This window comes from Rhyacophila brunnea, unplaced genomic scaffold (assembly GCF_057557595.1).
Source record: "Rhyacophila brunnea isolate RB1 unplaced genomic scaffold, BYU_Rbru_1.0 scaffold_13, whole genome shotgun sequence".
Taxonomy (NCBI): domain Eukaryota; kingdom Metazoa; phylum Arthropoda; class Insecta; order Trichoptera; family Rhyacophilidae; genus Rhyacophila; species Rhyacophila brunnea.
This window is the reverse complement of record NW_028232785.1, coordinates 5,714,190-5,731,460: the sequence shown is the minus strand read 5'-3', so window position 1 is coordinate 5,731,460 and position 17,271 is coordinate 5,714,190. Positions and strand designations below refer to the sequence as shown.

The following is a 17,271-nucleotide window of genomic DNA, read 5'->3' as shown; positions in this document are numbered from 1 at the left end:
CTATACTATTATTATTGATAATATACTTGCAAGCAGAGTTTGGTATTCTATAATGACTGAAGAGTAAAAATAAGTTATTAGTTATTGTCGTTTAGAATCGACTGTCACATTGACAAACGTTCTAGTGTATTATGATATTATTATACACATAATAAGGTTATGAGATGGCTCCGAATTCCTCGAATAGCTCTGGGGTTAGGAAGTGGAGGTCCATCATTGAGGAGTCGCAGGCCATGGCCTCGTGGAAGGGGGTGACCACATAGGTCTTCAAAATAAAATTCTTCGGAAATTTAAAATAGGTCCATATATTGTTCTCAGTCACATTTAGTTCACATTTTAATTTATTTATAGTCAGAAAGGATGTTTATAGTTCACAGAATTAATTATTAGGTATATTATTACACAACGTCAAGACAAATATCAAAATCCACAAAAGTTCACAGTCAATCGAAAGTTCACGTAATTAAAAATAAATTGTTATTAAAGTACACAATTATTCTTAAAGAGCACACGGAGTCGCTATGAATGAACTTTAGACACCGATGATCGATAGAAATAAAAGTTCGAAAAATTTCGGGGTCTCCGTTGAAGAACCGCTGTACGAAACTATAACTTTCGCGCTCTCAAATGTTTAAGTACCAGATAGGTATTTATCTCAAAAATTCTCGCGGAATTGTCTAAGTCAAAGTTTATGTATTTGAAATTATTTTCCGAATGAAATCGCCAAGTCCGACTATAGGTATTTAACCCAAAGGGGGAGGTGGGTGGCAGACGTACTACCAAACCGCCACAAGATTGCAAAAAGATTAGATTTTGTACGACAAAATCTTGAGGCGATCTAACGTGGAGTCGACGTCATATGTGAAATTAAACTGATTGATGGTGCAAGATTTCCGAGGTTTTTATTTGTTTATGACAAATTCAGCCCCTGGGACCGGCGTTAGGGTGGTAAAATCTGAATAACGGTTTTGCTATAAATTTCGCGCTTTTTTAACAGTCACACAAAGTCTGGCGACCCTAACCCTTTCAACGTTTCTATATATCGGGCGGGCGCGTTGGCCTAGTACACAAAAGCCGTCATTGCATCTTGCTGTCGCTCCATTATCTGACTCTTGCCGGAACAGTAATTACAATTTGCAATTACGCTAATTTCTAGTATTTTGATTAGCCACGCGAAAATTTCACATACGGAGGTGTATGAAATATCAAACTCGTTGTCTTCAAAAACTCTTGCATATGAGTTCACCTGCCGTAACGTAAGTCTCGTCATGGCTGAGCGGCGCGAGTTACAAATTTGTACCTTTGCGAGGGCCGTACGCGCGCACTATATATTATGTTAGCGATGAAAAATAAATTTATTTAATTATAAGACTATCTTAACTAAATACATGGATATTCATTACCTCTAATTATCTTATAATTACTGTGTGAAAATTAATCTTATAGATAGATCGCAACCCTTTCTAGTAACGCGGTTAACGGTATAACTTAGTCATCCGCGATCCAGAGACGGTCATGACCTTAGAAATTTCAATTTGATCGGATGCGTGATACTCGAGTTATCGTTGATGAATAATTAATTGTATGAAAATCGTGCGGATTCTGTAATCGTAGGCGGGAGATGGGTCCATAAGCGCGAGCGAGACAACTTTACTGCCGGATCACCGATCTGGAGACGCAGCTCTCAGAACGGCCACCGCTCGCCGAACGGGAGGCACTCCCCCCTTTCCACCCAAATGTATGAGAGTTCCTTGTATGACAACCGGTACTTATGCAAATCTTCAAAATGAAGATGAAAAATCTTCAAAAAAGACTTTAGTTTAGAGAAGTTTAGAGAAGTTATCCGAATTAGAAGAAAATAAGGTTATTTTGATTTTACGTGGAAATTTTGTATGGGGCCCGGACTTTTAAATTACATCTCACTTATGTCTAGATTTATCTTATGGCTTAGATTATTATTTTTAATATTACGTTATGATTATCATATTGATTCTAATACATTAACCCCTGTCTATATTCCACACACTGATACTGGTCTATTCATTGCAATACATTATTTGACATAATTTCATATTACTTACATTTTCATTGCATCACGTTACATTGTTATTATTATTCAAAGTCCACTACATGATTATTCTATGCTTATCATCTATATATACCTATCGCCTATGTACCTAACATCAAAATATCTATTATTTAACATCTACATTCTTACCTACATTCTTACCATTACCTTTCTTGATCCTCATGACCGACTTAATACCTTCCAGAGTTCACGGTGGCACTTTTCACTCGGCGGTGGGACCTGTCAAAGTAAACTATGGGACTCAAATACATATTTACATGCTGCTCCGCTTTGTCGAGGGTCGTAGTCTTATAACCTGTGGCAAATTGACTACTAGGATCAGACCGCATGATTGGGTCGGCGCTACTCCTTATGGGAGCACCCCACAGGGTGTTGCAAATTAGGTGCGTGACAGTTACTGAATTTGATCGTCACTTCCAATTAATAATAACACATAACTACTAAATCAGATGAACTCCAAAGTCTCCAAGATACGTTAAAATCGTCTGAAAGAAATCTGAAACTAAGGATACTCCGACAAGTAAACACGACAGACGCGTCAGTATGAACATTCTATAGAACAATAGCAGGTCATCTATAGACAACGGGAGGGGCGAAAAGTAAGACCAGTCGTGTAATGTATTGGCTTCCTTTTTCAGTGGGCAATGATTTGGGTCAAAAGAAAAACACTCAAATGGGTGAAAATGAGAAAAAAAATATTGAACGTGGTCACTCCATGATGAATGATGCCAAATTGAAATAAAAAGTTTTTCAACTTAAAAAGTTTGACGGTTCAAGGAACCACAAATAGGTGTGCTTTGATATTATTATATTACCTACCTAACCTTAAGTTTACAAATAATTATTTTACTTTCAAAGTTGGTAAAGTGTTACACTGATGGATCTACAATTAAGTGTCTGCCCACACCTCTACTCACATAAGTTCAATATTATATTATAATGACGACGTGATAATTATTGCATTATATGATTGCTTTCGGCTGCTCAGGTGAACAGATAAATAATTTTCGTTTGGTAGGTACATAAATCTATCAACGAGCAAAAAACCCGTGTAAAATATCTAAATCCGAAAAAAATTCACTGACTCTGATGCTAAACAAACTGGGTCAATTATCAAAAATTTTACATTCTAGATCCAATCCCATCATTTTGGACATAAGTGGACTAGGAAGATTATAACGGGAAGGCGTCTGTGGAGATGTATCAAAGGATGTTTAGTTTGGTATTTATCTTTTATAATATTGCAAAAGTGGCAACACGGTAAACTATTTTTGTCTATGGCGAATGCTTACGTCAAGTCACGCCTACTAAGTTCTGTGTGCCACAATCAACTTGAGGACCAATTGCATGCATAAAATGGATATTAAACGCGAACGAGAATACTCCGAACCTGTTGCAGAAGGGAAGCAATGGTTTGAGGTACCTGTGGATCATGATCCAAACAGCCAGCTGCTTACCTACATAAAGCAAGAGGACACCGACAAGGCCGGATACAATTTTGAGGTTAGATTTTTTAACGGATTGTTGTATGCCGTAGTATTGTATGTTTTAAGATATGTTTCGTCAGACGTAATTAAAATATATGTATTTTAACAGCGTGCAAATTGCGACACAGTTCCGAGCGGCCTACGTCACCCGTATATAACCCCACTTAGTTTTGCTGCAAACACTGTCACAATATTTTTTAATTAACTGTACTATTATAATGTACTGTATAAATATTTACTGTAATATTTTGTTTTTTAGAATATTGTATCAGACCCGACATCAATAACATTGAAAAGAGATACTCAGCTACTTGACATCAAGACTGAGTCTATTGAAGACATAAAATCCCCATTTAATTATGAAGATCAGCAACAGGGTTGTTCTTATTCAGAGCGAGTGAATCAGGTAGGTACTTTTATTTTAAATACTGACAGAAATACTGATCGTGTGAAAACTGTAAGAGATGGAATGAACTGACAACACTCGAATATATGAATAATCAGTAATACCAATGAAGACAAAATCTTCGAAATCTAATTTCTTTCTTTCGACCTTGTCTGATCCTAATAGGATCATAATAAGCCTAAGTATAAATAGTATAATCGCTCAAGTCCAACCGCTGTATATCCCATTGATTTAAACTGTCTTGATTCCACAACGCGAATAAATGAAAGCCGATGTTTTATTATTAAAAACAAAATGAACATCTTGACCAACGTTGAATGTCTCAATACGTAAATATTTTGTTCGCTATGGTTTTTAACTGCCATGGTTCTGGTGACGTGACCCGGCTCGCGGCTAGCTCATAAATGTTAACCGGGCCGTCACTAAGGATACTAGAGATGAACCGGGAGGGTGGATCTCCCTTGTGGTAACACAACTTTTGATTATCCGTAAATAAAACTCTTGGTTGGTGTTATACCAAATTTATTCAGGTTCTATGTTCACAGTGTCACAATCATGTTATTTATTATTGTTCAAACAATTAAAACTTATGAAGATGTCCGTTAACTATTTATTTGATTATTATATAATCTCTATGAAACCTTTCAAAAAGTTTCTAAATGTTCACACTCAATTCGAGGAATGTACACGCAAATGTTCGATAAATATTTTTATTTCGTAAAATATTTTCTTATACAATGTCACAATCGTATTGTATTCACATAATATTAGATTTATAAAATAGTTTTTATTTTACAATCTGCTTATAAAAGGTTCATTTATATTTATAAACTTATATATTAAAAATTTATTAATGTTTACAAACTTATTGGCTAATAGTTTATTTATATTTACAAACTTGTTTACAGAAAGTTTGTTTATTATTTACAAATATAGTTTCAAAATTTGTTATTATAACTATGAAAGAGTTTCTAAAATTTGTTATTATAACTATAAAATAGTTTCTAAATTTTGTTATTATTATTACAAACTCGATTTATTAATTTGTTTTTATTTGAAAACAAACTCTTGCGTAATTTATTTCGATTACGTCATCCCGAAAAATACGTAATGAAATCCCGCGTCTCACTTCGGAGCGGAATGAAAAAGGTATTACTCCACCGAATACGAGACGATTGACAGCTGATCGGTTTTCGCGGTACTATTTCGCCTCGCCGGTGGATGGCTTATTTGTACGACGATTCGCGAAAGCTATTGAGAACCGTGTATCTCTATTGCTTGAGGGTCGGTGACTTGAAGAACTGCTGGATAGTAAACTGTTGCTTGTATAGAAAAGGAGTCCCTGTTTATACCCTCAGGATTGAGATCCAGTAAGAAATAGTCCGAGAGGGATAGCAAATCTGTCCCTTTCGCCCAAAATTTAATTTAGGTATATCTTCTATATAATATGATACCTTTGTAATAGAAATACCTTTCACTAAAGTCGAGCTGAATTTACTTTATATTATTTTCACAAAACTGCGTGTTGGCCGTGGTTATTTCTATAGCCTCCGGAATACGTTTCGTAAATACGCAGTTAGAATGAGTCACAAAAAATAGTTGATTTTGTATATTTTTATGCATCCAAAAGAAAGGAAAGGTTTTTAGCTTTCCAATAAGCTATTCTAAACCAATAGAAATTTATCTAACTTTAATAAAACTAGTCGGTCCCGAAATAACTTTCTCATTCGATAGTTAACCTCAGGACATAAATTATCACATAATAATATTACAACGGTATACCCAATATTCACATGCAAACATGTAAATGCCTTAATTTAATAGAGATGTTAATCACGAGCAACCACTAATTTATGTATCTTTTAATAGAGTTTTAACATATTAATTCAAATGCAATCTCTAATCTATTTTCTCCTCGCGACGCAAAACAGCTGTGCTTAATTATTCCCGCGAGCAGATGTACGTAATTTTCAAGGTCAGAAACTATTTTTACGTACAGAATTTTAATATCTTATTTCTCTATTCATTTAAAGCGCGATCAGAATTTATTATTGCTTATGTGTAGAAACCCATCTAAGGCAAGGTCTCGAGATTCTCTACTAGTTATTTTTACAATATTTAATGGAATTCGCGAGTTTTTAGCATATAAAAATCTGTATTTTATAACTACGCGTACATAAACATATGTACGAGTTTACAATATTTTTACAATAATAGCTTAGCTCTACCTTAATCTAATTTAATTAATATAAATTTTCATTATTCATAATTGTACAGTACAGGAATTTATAAGTTTTAATATTTATATTTTTATACATTTCCAATACATGTACGAAGTTTACTCAAGTATGTACTTATCATATTTCATGCAAACAATTTTTCACATGTTTTATTTTCTAAGTTTAATAAACATTAATCAAGCAATTTACATTTTAAAATGATAGCAACAAAAACCTTTCGAACGAGTATATCGGAGTCTCTGATCACAGCGTTACAATTGTGCATGAGAACTCTCGATTTCTGAACTGAAATTTTTACATAAAATTTTCATTACATTTATTAAAAAGTGTTAACAATAATACATTTATCCTCTATTACTAAACGATTATTCTTACTTACTACCTGTTTATGGTCTTTTGACCAATTTTATTTCTGCTTCTTCCATAGTGTGTACTGAGAAGTCGTTTTTGACTTGCCAACAAGAACTATGGGACTTATATACATCTTATTAGTACTTTGTCGCGAGGTTGTCGCATGGCTTTTGAGTGGCAGAATTGACTACAAGGCTAGATTTGTATAGTTATGTCGTTAAACCATACTCTTTTTCAAACACTAACTGAAGGTCGGCGTTTTTGTTCGTGTCACTGGCCATGCTGAATCCCATGTACAATGGACGTACCCACCCCTCAGTTGATAACCTTTCCATGCAACATTCAGTATCCTACTTTCACTTAACGTAACGTAACGTTTCTTCATGCGGTGGGTGCAAGCGAAATAAAGGCCCGCACATGATGCCCTTTCTAGAACAATCTCATATTATATTCGCCAATACCGTTAGTAGGGTGCACCCTTATCAAATAACTGATTTTTTTTATTTTAAAATGTAGTTATAAATAAATTACCGTAGTTTCTGAAGGCCCCTAAACAATCTAATATTATTTTTCAGGGAGTTAATTTTAAAGAAGAGTATGTTGAAGACACAATAAGCCAAAGCATTCACGAGGTTCCTGAACCCGGTTACTCTTATTCGGAATGCACACCAGTAAATCAGGTAGGTACACAATATTCTAAGAAAGTTGAACATGCGTTACGTTCTGATACGGAGAAGTTTATGTCAGAGGGTTTGTTTCCACTTTTCATAAGAGATATTATTACGAGATATGTAGATGATATGCTTACTACTACAAACGTGAAAGTTTATGTAATACTAGTCAATATGTCACGGGCATTAAGAATGGCGCACTGTTTTTTATTGGCTGAGAAAACGCAGATGTGCGCGGGTATAATTGCACCTGCACATATTCATTTTCAATTTGTTCACTATGTTACATAAAAAGTTACATTGAAATCTTCAATGCATAAAAATATTAACACTTTATAATATTATGTTATCGTCATAAGATCGAACGTATATGATTTTTTTTATTTATACAATTGATGTTATCGTTGCCTACCAGTAAAGCAATTAATTACACAATATTCCAATAAATTGTAAACAATATTGTTAATGTGACTTGCACTCAGGAAGAAGTACTAGTCTGCTGCTAAAAATATGTAGGTCGTCACCGAATATACATAGGATAAGGATTCTTTGTTGAACATAGATGGGAGACTGGTGTCTTATTATGAATCTAGTGAATTCAGTATGTGGCCAGAATCCGTATTAGGGTTTACGCATACCTTAGAAGTCTGAAGCAGATAATAATTATGTTGTGTTAGGAACATAAGCAATCTTCTGACATAATATATTTAGGATCCATGAGTATTTACTTGAACTAAACATACTGATATACGAGGGTGGGTCAATAAGTCCTTAGAAAAGCCGACAGGTGGCGCGACTAGTACTGCAAGCGGTTTGTTTTCATGCAGCGGCACTACAGATTCAGTATGCTGCGAAGTTTCAATCAGATTGGTCGGGTTGTTGTGTGTTTCTCGTACATTTAAAAAAAAAAATTGCTTGTGGAAAATGGAAAAATGGAAAATGGAGAAAATTGAGTTTAGAGTTGTTATTAAACATTTTAATATAAAAGGGTTAACAGCAAAGGAAATAAAAAATGAGTTGGATTTAGTTCACGGCATATCTGCTCCTTCACTTGCAACTATTTATAACTGGTTAAATGAATTTAAACGTGGTCGTACATCAACAAAGGATGAACCACGCTCAGGACGTCCTGTAGAGGTGACTACACCAGAAATGATCAATAAAATCCACGATATGGTGTTAAGTGACCGAAGATTAAAGTTGAGTGAGATAATTGAGGTTACAGGGATCTCAAAAGGTAGCGTCATTTCTATTTTACATGACAAATTGGGCATGAAAAATATTTCTGCAAGATGGGTGCCGCGTTTGCTCACAGTCGACAATAAACGCAGTAGGGTGGTGGCCTCTAAAGCCCTGTTGTCGCTCATGCAACGCAATCCGGATGAATTTTTTCGTCGCTTTGTGACTGTAGATGAAACATGGATACACCACTATACTCCCGAGACGAAAGAACAGTCAAAGCAGTGGATTGCGAAGGCAAACCATGTCCAAAGAAGGCGAAAACCGTAAAATCAGCTGGTAAGGTTATGGCTACTGTATTTTGGGATGCACGTGAAATTATTTTCGTTGACTATTTGGAAAAAGGAAAAACAATAACAGGGGATTATTATGCATCTTTATTGGACCAGCTAAAAAACAAAATTGAAGAAAAACGGCCTCATTTAAACAGGAAAAAAATCCTCTTTCATCAGGACAATGCCCGTGTTCACACATGTTTACGATCAATGGCTAAAATTGAAGAATTGAAGTTCGAATTGGTCGACCACCCACCGTATTCGCCAGATTTAGCCCCCAGTGACTTTTTCCTTTTCCCAAACTTAAAAAAATGGCTAAGTGGACAACGTTTTTTTTCAAATGAAGAAGTCATCGATCGGACAAATGCTTATTTTGAGGACCTTCCGAAAACTTATTTTTCTGACGGTTTAAAAAAAATTTAGAAACGTCTAACCAAGTGTATTGAGCTCCAAGGAAATTATGTTGAGAAATAAAAAAAAAATACAAAAATAAAACCTGCTTTAATGCTTTTTTCTAAGGAATTATTGACCCACCCTCGTATCTTACCAACACACCATTTCATTCTGTAAAAAGATTCTTACATATCGTTAGGATGTTTGATTTTTAAATCTTATTTTCTGATATACCTATTAACGTTACCCCGGTCCTTGTTTTACCACAAAGTCGTTATACCCTCAACCGGTCCTGCCCTTAGACCAGGTTGAGAACCTTTGCTTAAGCTAGCTCAGCCTTAAGTAGGAGGGAGTAGTCAACTAATGTTCTGTTCGACACTATTAACCACAACGTGACAATATTATTTATTTGTCCAAAAAGAATCGCCACCTAGTAGTAGGTTGACGCCAGGATCTTTAAATACTTTTTTAATCTCCAATTTAATTTTATTTCGTAACTATATGCATGAAATGTCAAAAACAGCTGATCGACTGTCTTTGGTTTTTGTATCGGATTATTTCTCCGTGAAAAAGATCGCAGAATTATTTTAAAATAAAACTTATTGGTAACACAGCTTCAAATATTTATTGAATTATCTTTCTATATATCAATTTATTATAGTTAAAATTTATAAACAATTTAACATTATCTTTTAACTTTAAATAAATACTATAGTTATTTTATAAACTTATTTAATTAATTTATGATATAAAAACTAATCGTAATTATTTTTATATTTATTTATATGTATAGCTGCACACTTATATATTATTGAGTCGCCGACTATAAAGTTTCGGAAACCATGTTCCATTTATAGAAGTTCGTGAAGTACCTATGACGCGGTACTTAATGACGTATCCGTTAGGAATAGGATGCTCTGATAAACATATATGGACGACTAATGTTTTATTATAAATCCTCACAAGGTCAAATGAATATAATATCTTTTCAGATTCCATATTATTATAGTTATATTTTAAGTCTTATAGCGCGGGGTCTCCGAATACTTTCTCGCCGCACATCGGTCGTCACCTACAGCAACATAAGTATCCATTTTCCCCTAAATTTTATCCACCATGCTTGTCAAGATTCCTATGTTTATTATTAAGATGTTTGATTTTAATTCGATATTTCACCTTCTTTTAGTTGATTTTTGCAACCACTGCCGTGCCCTATTCCGGTAGTCTCGGATTGTCAGAGAGAGGAGTACACGATCCATACGATGAAATACAGATTAACTATCAAGACATTAAAAAAGAATTGGGTGTACATGAAACGATTACTAATATAGTCAGTCGCACTGCTAAACGTAAGCAAATACAATCTACCCTCACAGATCCAGAATTTTTAGTAGCTGTTATAAAGTTGGAGAAAAAATCATTTAATAAGGAAAATTTTGTGTGCAGTTTTTGTTTTCATTTCTTTGCCTCGCTATCTCAATTGAAGCTTCACAAAACGTGTCATAAAAAATCAATAGCGGATACCGTTAATTATGTAAGCATGCGATCCGAATTCAAGAATCAAAACAAAATGACTCAATCTGGTAAAAAAAAATTTAAATGTAATCAATGTGACTACTACAGCATTCATTCTGGACATTTAAAACTACATAAAATGAATCACTCTCGTGTATGGCCATTTAAGTGTGACCACTGTGACTACTCATCTAAAACATCTGGGGAAATGAAAATACACAAAATGACTCATTCTGGTGAAAAACCATTTAAATGTGGCCAATGCAATTATTCTTGTATCACATCTGGTGTTTTGAAAATACACAAAATGACTCATTCTGGTGAAAAACCATTAAAATGTGAACAATGCGAATTCTCGTGTATTACAACTACAAGTATGAAAATACACAAAATGACTCATTCTGGTGAAAGGCCATTTAAATGTGACCAATGTAATTACTCTTCTATAACATCAAATAAGATGAAATTACACAAAATGACTCATTCTGGTGAAAAGCCATTAAAATGTAACCAATGTGAATACTCTTGTATACAATATGGTGATATGAAAATACACAAAATGACTCATTCTGGTGAAAAACCATTTAAATGTGTCTACTGTGAATACTCTTGTATACAATCTGGTGATATGAAAATACACAAAATGACTCATTCTGGCGAAAAGCCATTTAAATGTGACCAATGTAATTACTCATGTATAAGATCTCGTGATATGAAATTACACAAAATTACTCATTCTGGTGAAAAGCCATTTAAATGTGACCAATGTAATTACTCGTGTATAAGATCTCGAGATATGAAAATACACAAAATGACTCATTCTGGTGAAAAGCCATTTAAATGTGGCCAATGCAATTATTCTTGTATCACATCTGGTGTTTTGAAAATCCACAAAATGACTCATTCTGGTGAAAAACCATTTAAATGTGGCCAATGCAATTATTCTTGTATCACATCTGGTGTTTTGAAAATACACAAAATGACTCATTCTGGTGAAAAGCCATTTAAATGTGGCCAATGCAATTATTCTTGTATCACATCTGGTGTTTTGAAAATACACAAAATGACTCATTCTGGTGAAAATCCATTTAAATGTGAACAATGCGAATTCTCGTGTATTACAACTACACGTATGAAAATACACAAAATGACTCATTCTGGTGAAAGGCCATTTAAATGTGACCAATGTAATTACTCTTCTATAACATCAAATAAGATGAAATTACACAAAATGACTCATTCTCGTGAAAAGCCATTTAGATGTGATCAATGTTATTATTCTTGTATAACATCATGTTCGTTGAAAAAACACAAAATGACTCATTCCGCTGTAAAGCCATTTAGATGTGACCAATGCAGTTATTGTTGTATCCAATCTAGCGCTATGAAAAAACACAAAATGATTCATTCTGGTGTAAAGCCATTTAACGTAATATGAAAAAACACGAAAGCACTCATTCTGGTGAAAATCTATTTAATTGTAAACAATGAAATTACTGTTGTATCCGATCTAGCTACATAAAATTAGACAAAATGACTCATTTTGGTAAAAAGCTATTTAAATCTGACCACTGTTAATACCTTTGTATAACATCTCGTAACATGAAGAAACACAAAATGGCTGATTCTGACGAAAAGCCACTTAAAAGTGACCAATATGACTACATATCGATAATATCTGATAAATTGAAATAACATAAAATGATTCAATATGATGAAAGGGCTTTTACTATGATCAATATAATTGCTCGTGTATTGTTGCATTATAAAGTACACAAATTTACTCATTCTGGTAAAAAGCCTTTTACCTCCACAAAGGCTCCACATCTTTTTCGATGAAAAAACACAATATGACTCATTCTGATGAGAAGCCATTTAAATGTGAGCGATGTAATTACTCTTTTATAACATCTGGTGTTATGAAAGCATACAAAATGACTCATTATGGTGAAAAGCTATTCCAATTTGACCAATGTGATTACCCTTGTATGCAATTCGATAAAAATACACAAAATGACATATTTTGGTGAAAGCCATTTAAATATGACCAGTGCAATCATTATAGTGCACGCTCTAATGACATGAAGGCCACAAAGCGAGTCAATATATACCTATTGACACGACCACAAAATGCGTGCCATCAGCTAGCATTTTTCGCGACGATTTTATGACGTCACAACTATTTTTGCCCGATCGTGAATGTCGATTTCACGTCAAAGTACGTGGACCTACCTCGAGGCAAAGCTCAAAAAAACATGTGATATGTCCCATAGTTCGGTTTGAGTGACTTACAGCCACTCAGAGTGAACTATGGATATTTTTTTCAGGCAGACCAAATGGTCTTATAAGAAAAATGTAGGTATTGAGAAGTCTAGAATTTAAGGTTAAAAGTAAACAATATTATGTGAATTACTTATGCGATATCATTAGCTAAATGCTGTAAACTAAAGCTAATTTCTAACTAATCTTCTTTGTATTATATAAAATCATTCTTTGCATAACGTAAAAATTTGAATCTCCGCGCGATAATGTCTGACGCAAAGCGCTATAAGATAGAGAGAGAGGCCTCTTTAATAAATGGGTCCATGCGAGTGAGCGAGGCACTCATCGTGATGGAATCAATTTTGTGAAAATACTTTCATTTATTAAAACATGACATCGGATAATGTTGTAATAAAAATCTACTGATCAGATATTTTAAGTACCGGCTGCGCATACCTAATGTAAATGATAAATTAGAATTATTGTTCGTAATAAAGTACGTTCGAATTTAGTACGTACTTATGTGGAAAGTAGATAAGAAAAATACGAAAGTTGTAAATTTAATAATGTATGTCTTGAGGCACTATTATTTTGTTAATTTAGAAATAAAAAATAATTTAGATCTGTCAGCTAAGCCTTACAGATCGTTTTCAATTTGTAAAAAATGCGCTAAAACAGGTAATCTTTATCTCTAAATAGACCTCGTAAACTCATTCTTGTCGTTGGAATATCATTGAGATCTGAAACTTCATCTGTGCCTTATAAATATATTTGTATAGATTAAAGTAGTACTTTCTCCCTGAAGGAGGGAAAGCGGCGCGGAAAGTACTGACTATAAAAGGCGACGTGAGATTAAATTTCAATTCACTCTAACAATCACAGTTTGTTTGCGTGGTTGATCGCGACGCGATATTTTCGTACATATTAATAATACGCACCGTTTTAAATCCATGATCTTTCTTTTCATAATATTATTATAATTCCAATATTTGAATCAAAACATATTTATATTCTGATCTACGTTAAAAGTACTAGTAGGGCTTTTGCGGTGATTATGAAATTTGTCCTTCATTTAGATACCTGGAGGACGCTTGTTTCTAACTTAGTTAGATACTCGTAATTTTCCCGGAAAGCGGAAAAATAAACCGTTTTTCCGTAATTGGCCCGACGGTTTTGCACCTAGTCTGGTGGAAGGAGGCGAAAACAACCTCATTGGTCCACCGTTCGTGCATAAACACGCCCCGAAATGGCATGTATGGGCTTTTCTCACCTTTTCCTAAACTTTAAGTTATTAAAATATATGTTACGATAGCAGGTATCGAGACCCCCATGAGCTTGTATAATTTCTTGATCGGAATTATTGACGGTTCTTAAGATATTTGATGAAATCCTAAGAATAGGGGAGAGAGTCTTCACATCCCTGACGTCAGTTTTCGGGAAAATCCCGCCTGACGGGTATAAAAACCCGTGTTTTTCCATACAAATCAGTCTACGGCTCAAGCATTTAGGGATAGGACCTAAACCCACGCTGCTTCTCGCGGAAGTTAACAGTTATTCGCGTTTTGAAAAATCTATCGAGAGATTATTTTCCGTCGCAATTCACGTGACACGTCATCGATTAATTGCGTCACTAGTATACGACGCGACGGGAAATTATTCACACGTAGGTGAAAACGTCACTAAGTACGAAGTATTAAATACTCGAGGGTACATTCATAAAAGGAACAGAGTTTCCCAATCTTTATAGTCGGCGCCTCAATAATATAATAAGTGCGCAGCCATACCTATAAATTAAAAAAGATATAAACTTAATTTTAAATAGTTATATGCAATAAAAAAAATAAGTAATTAAAATAAGTTTATATAATAGATGTCGTTAATTCTTTGGTAAATAAAATATAGTGTTAAGATATTTAATAAAAAAAAATTAATTATAAAAATTATTTTATGAAAGAATAATTCAATAAATATTTAAAACAATAGCTACGAAGATTTTTAATTCAAATAATTCTGCGATCAATATTTCGAGTACACAATTCGGTAAGTAAACCGAGTGACAGCCATCAGCTGTTTTTGACGTTTCACGCACGTGGGTGCGGAACGAATTTAAATTAAATAAATAATATATTGGACGTCATCCTATTATCGGGTGGCGTTTTAAATCATTATATCGCAATATTGTTGTAGTTTGTTCTCAAGTATCGTTTAGAACTCTTACTTGACTACCCTCTCCGACCCCGCGCTGAGCTAGCCTAAAGCAGGGGTTCTCAACCTGCTCTAGGGGCAGGGCCGATTGAGAATATAACGCCTTTGTGACTTTACCATGACCGGGGTCACGTCAAAATGTAAGTGGAAAATTGTTTTTTAATGCGGCATCTTAACACACCGGTGGCTGGACACAGGTATCCCGTGTAAAACGGCTCTTACACTGGCTGGCTAGGTACATTGCGATTCTTCTGAACGCAGTTCAATGAATGAAAGTACACAAAATGATTACTTCTGATGAAAAGCGATTTAATTGTGACCGGTGTAATGACTCATGTATTGCATCTCAGCTGTTTAAATGTGACAAAAGTGAAATAATCAAATTTCACATAAAATTTAAAGAGAATTGATGTTATTTATTGTAATTACTCATGTATTAATCGGATTCGGCGATGTTGCACAAAATGGTACATTCTGGTGAATATCCTTTTAAATGTGACGAATGTCTTTCACGATTGGCACTTGTATGTATATCACGTGGTTTGAAAATACATAAAATGATTCATTCTGGTGACAAGCCATTTAAATGTGACCAATGTGATTACTCTTGTATATAATCTAGTGCAATGAAAATTCAATAAAATGACTCATTCTGCTGAAAAACCAATTAAATGTGACCTATGTGATTACTCTTGTATACAATATATGCAGATGAAAAGACACAAAGCGTCGCATTCTAAGAAACTATTAAAATGAGATTAGTTTATTTCTCATGTGTGCGATAGTCATAAATCACACAAATCGTTACATTCTGTGAAAAAATTATACTGTGACAAATATTGGTATAAGCTATCTATTTTAAACACAAAAAATTATCATTTTATGTTGGCGTACATACAACTATTTATTTAGAATTTAGATAATCGTTTATTCTCAAATTAAGAAGAAGTATGTTAATTTGAATCTGTTATTCGGTATAAAATTCTTAGTTCAGTAATTAATGGTTATGTTTATTATAAGCAATGCTATTAGTTGCCGATATATTTTATTCAAGTTTAAGTCTTTTAATAATTACACAAAAAAAACATCCTGCACCCTTTTCTGAAATGATTTCTACAGATCATTCGTGTGAGTAATTGCGATGCCCTATTTCTATAATTGAGTCGTATAGTTCCTATATACGATAAGTCCACTTTGATGATATGTTGGCAAACTAAATATTTTCATTTAATACTATTTTATATTATGAAAACATAATATGATTGAATTTTATATTATGGTGGTGTGTTTTTTTTATACAAATATTCAATAATTAGCTGTCTACAAGGTCGCATGGACTTATCGGCCTTTGGAACAAACCGCACTGTGGATTTATCGCCAATAGGAATTCATCGTGATTTTCAAACTCTCTTTTCATATGAATTTATAGCCTTTGGGAACCGATAAACTGAACGAAATTGTGGAGCGCTGGCGGTAGAAAAAAATGTCATCATTATCTTAATTTTGACCAAAAGTGGATTTATCGTATATAGGAACTATACGACTCAATTATTTTAAAAGAAAGACGATAGCTGCTCTTCGAATAAAGTGTATGAGGGTATAATACTTAGGTATATAACATAAACAGATTAAATTCAATAGATAATCGTGGAGTTTCTGCCAAAAGTTGAAATGTCTCGTATTCGTGTTATGATGAAGTAATTGCAAAATTTACATGTTCATGTTTTACATGTTCTCTAAAATCAGGAATAATGCTAATTTATTTGTGCTTTATGTGTATGTTCTTTATGCAGGATCACCTTGATTTTTTTTCTAGCATACATAATATTAATGTATCTAGACACTCAATCCCTTGCCCCACGAGATATATTGGTTTCTGTGGAAAAATAGATACTTATTAGAAATAGAATAGCTTGTACTAATTACATCATAATATTTGATGTATAAAGCCTCAATCAAAGATATCGATTATTTATAACAAAATATTTTTTCCTCCAAAATATAAATAAAAAAGAATTACAAAATACGGATTAATTAATGTAAGTTAATAATATTTCATATTTGTTTTTTTCTTTTAATAACGACAACGTTTATCTTTATTTCATTACCTATTGAACTTCAAGAAAACAAAACTATTA

General features: G+C 33.7%; 1 protein-coding gene and 1 long non-coding RNA gene across 2 annotated transcripts in view; one reads left to right on the top strand and one right to left on the bottom strand.

Annotated features, from left to right (window-relative positions):
• LOC147076245 (RNA polymerase-associated protein CTR9 homolog) overlaps positions 1-17,271 on the bottom strand; it is a 578,712-nt gene that overhangs the window by 456,060 nt on the left and 105,381 nt on the right. The window lies entirely within an intron of this gene.
• On the top strand, positions 3,357-12,374 carry LOC147076249 (uncharacterized). Its single transcript, XR_015069891.1, has 4 exons — positions 3,357-3,592; positions 3,836-3,982; positions 7,149-7,253; positions 10,338-12,374. It is a non-coding gene; the product is annotated as an uncharacterized LOC147076249 (long non-coding RNA).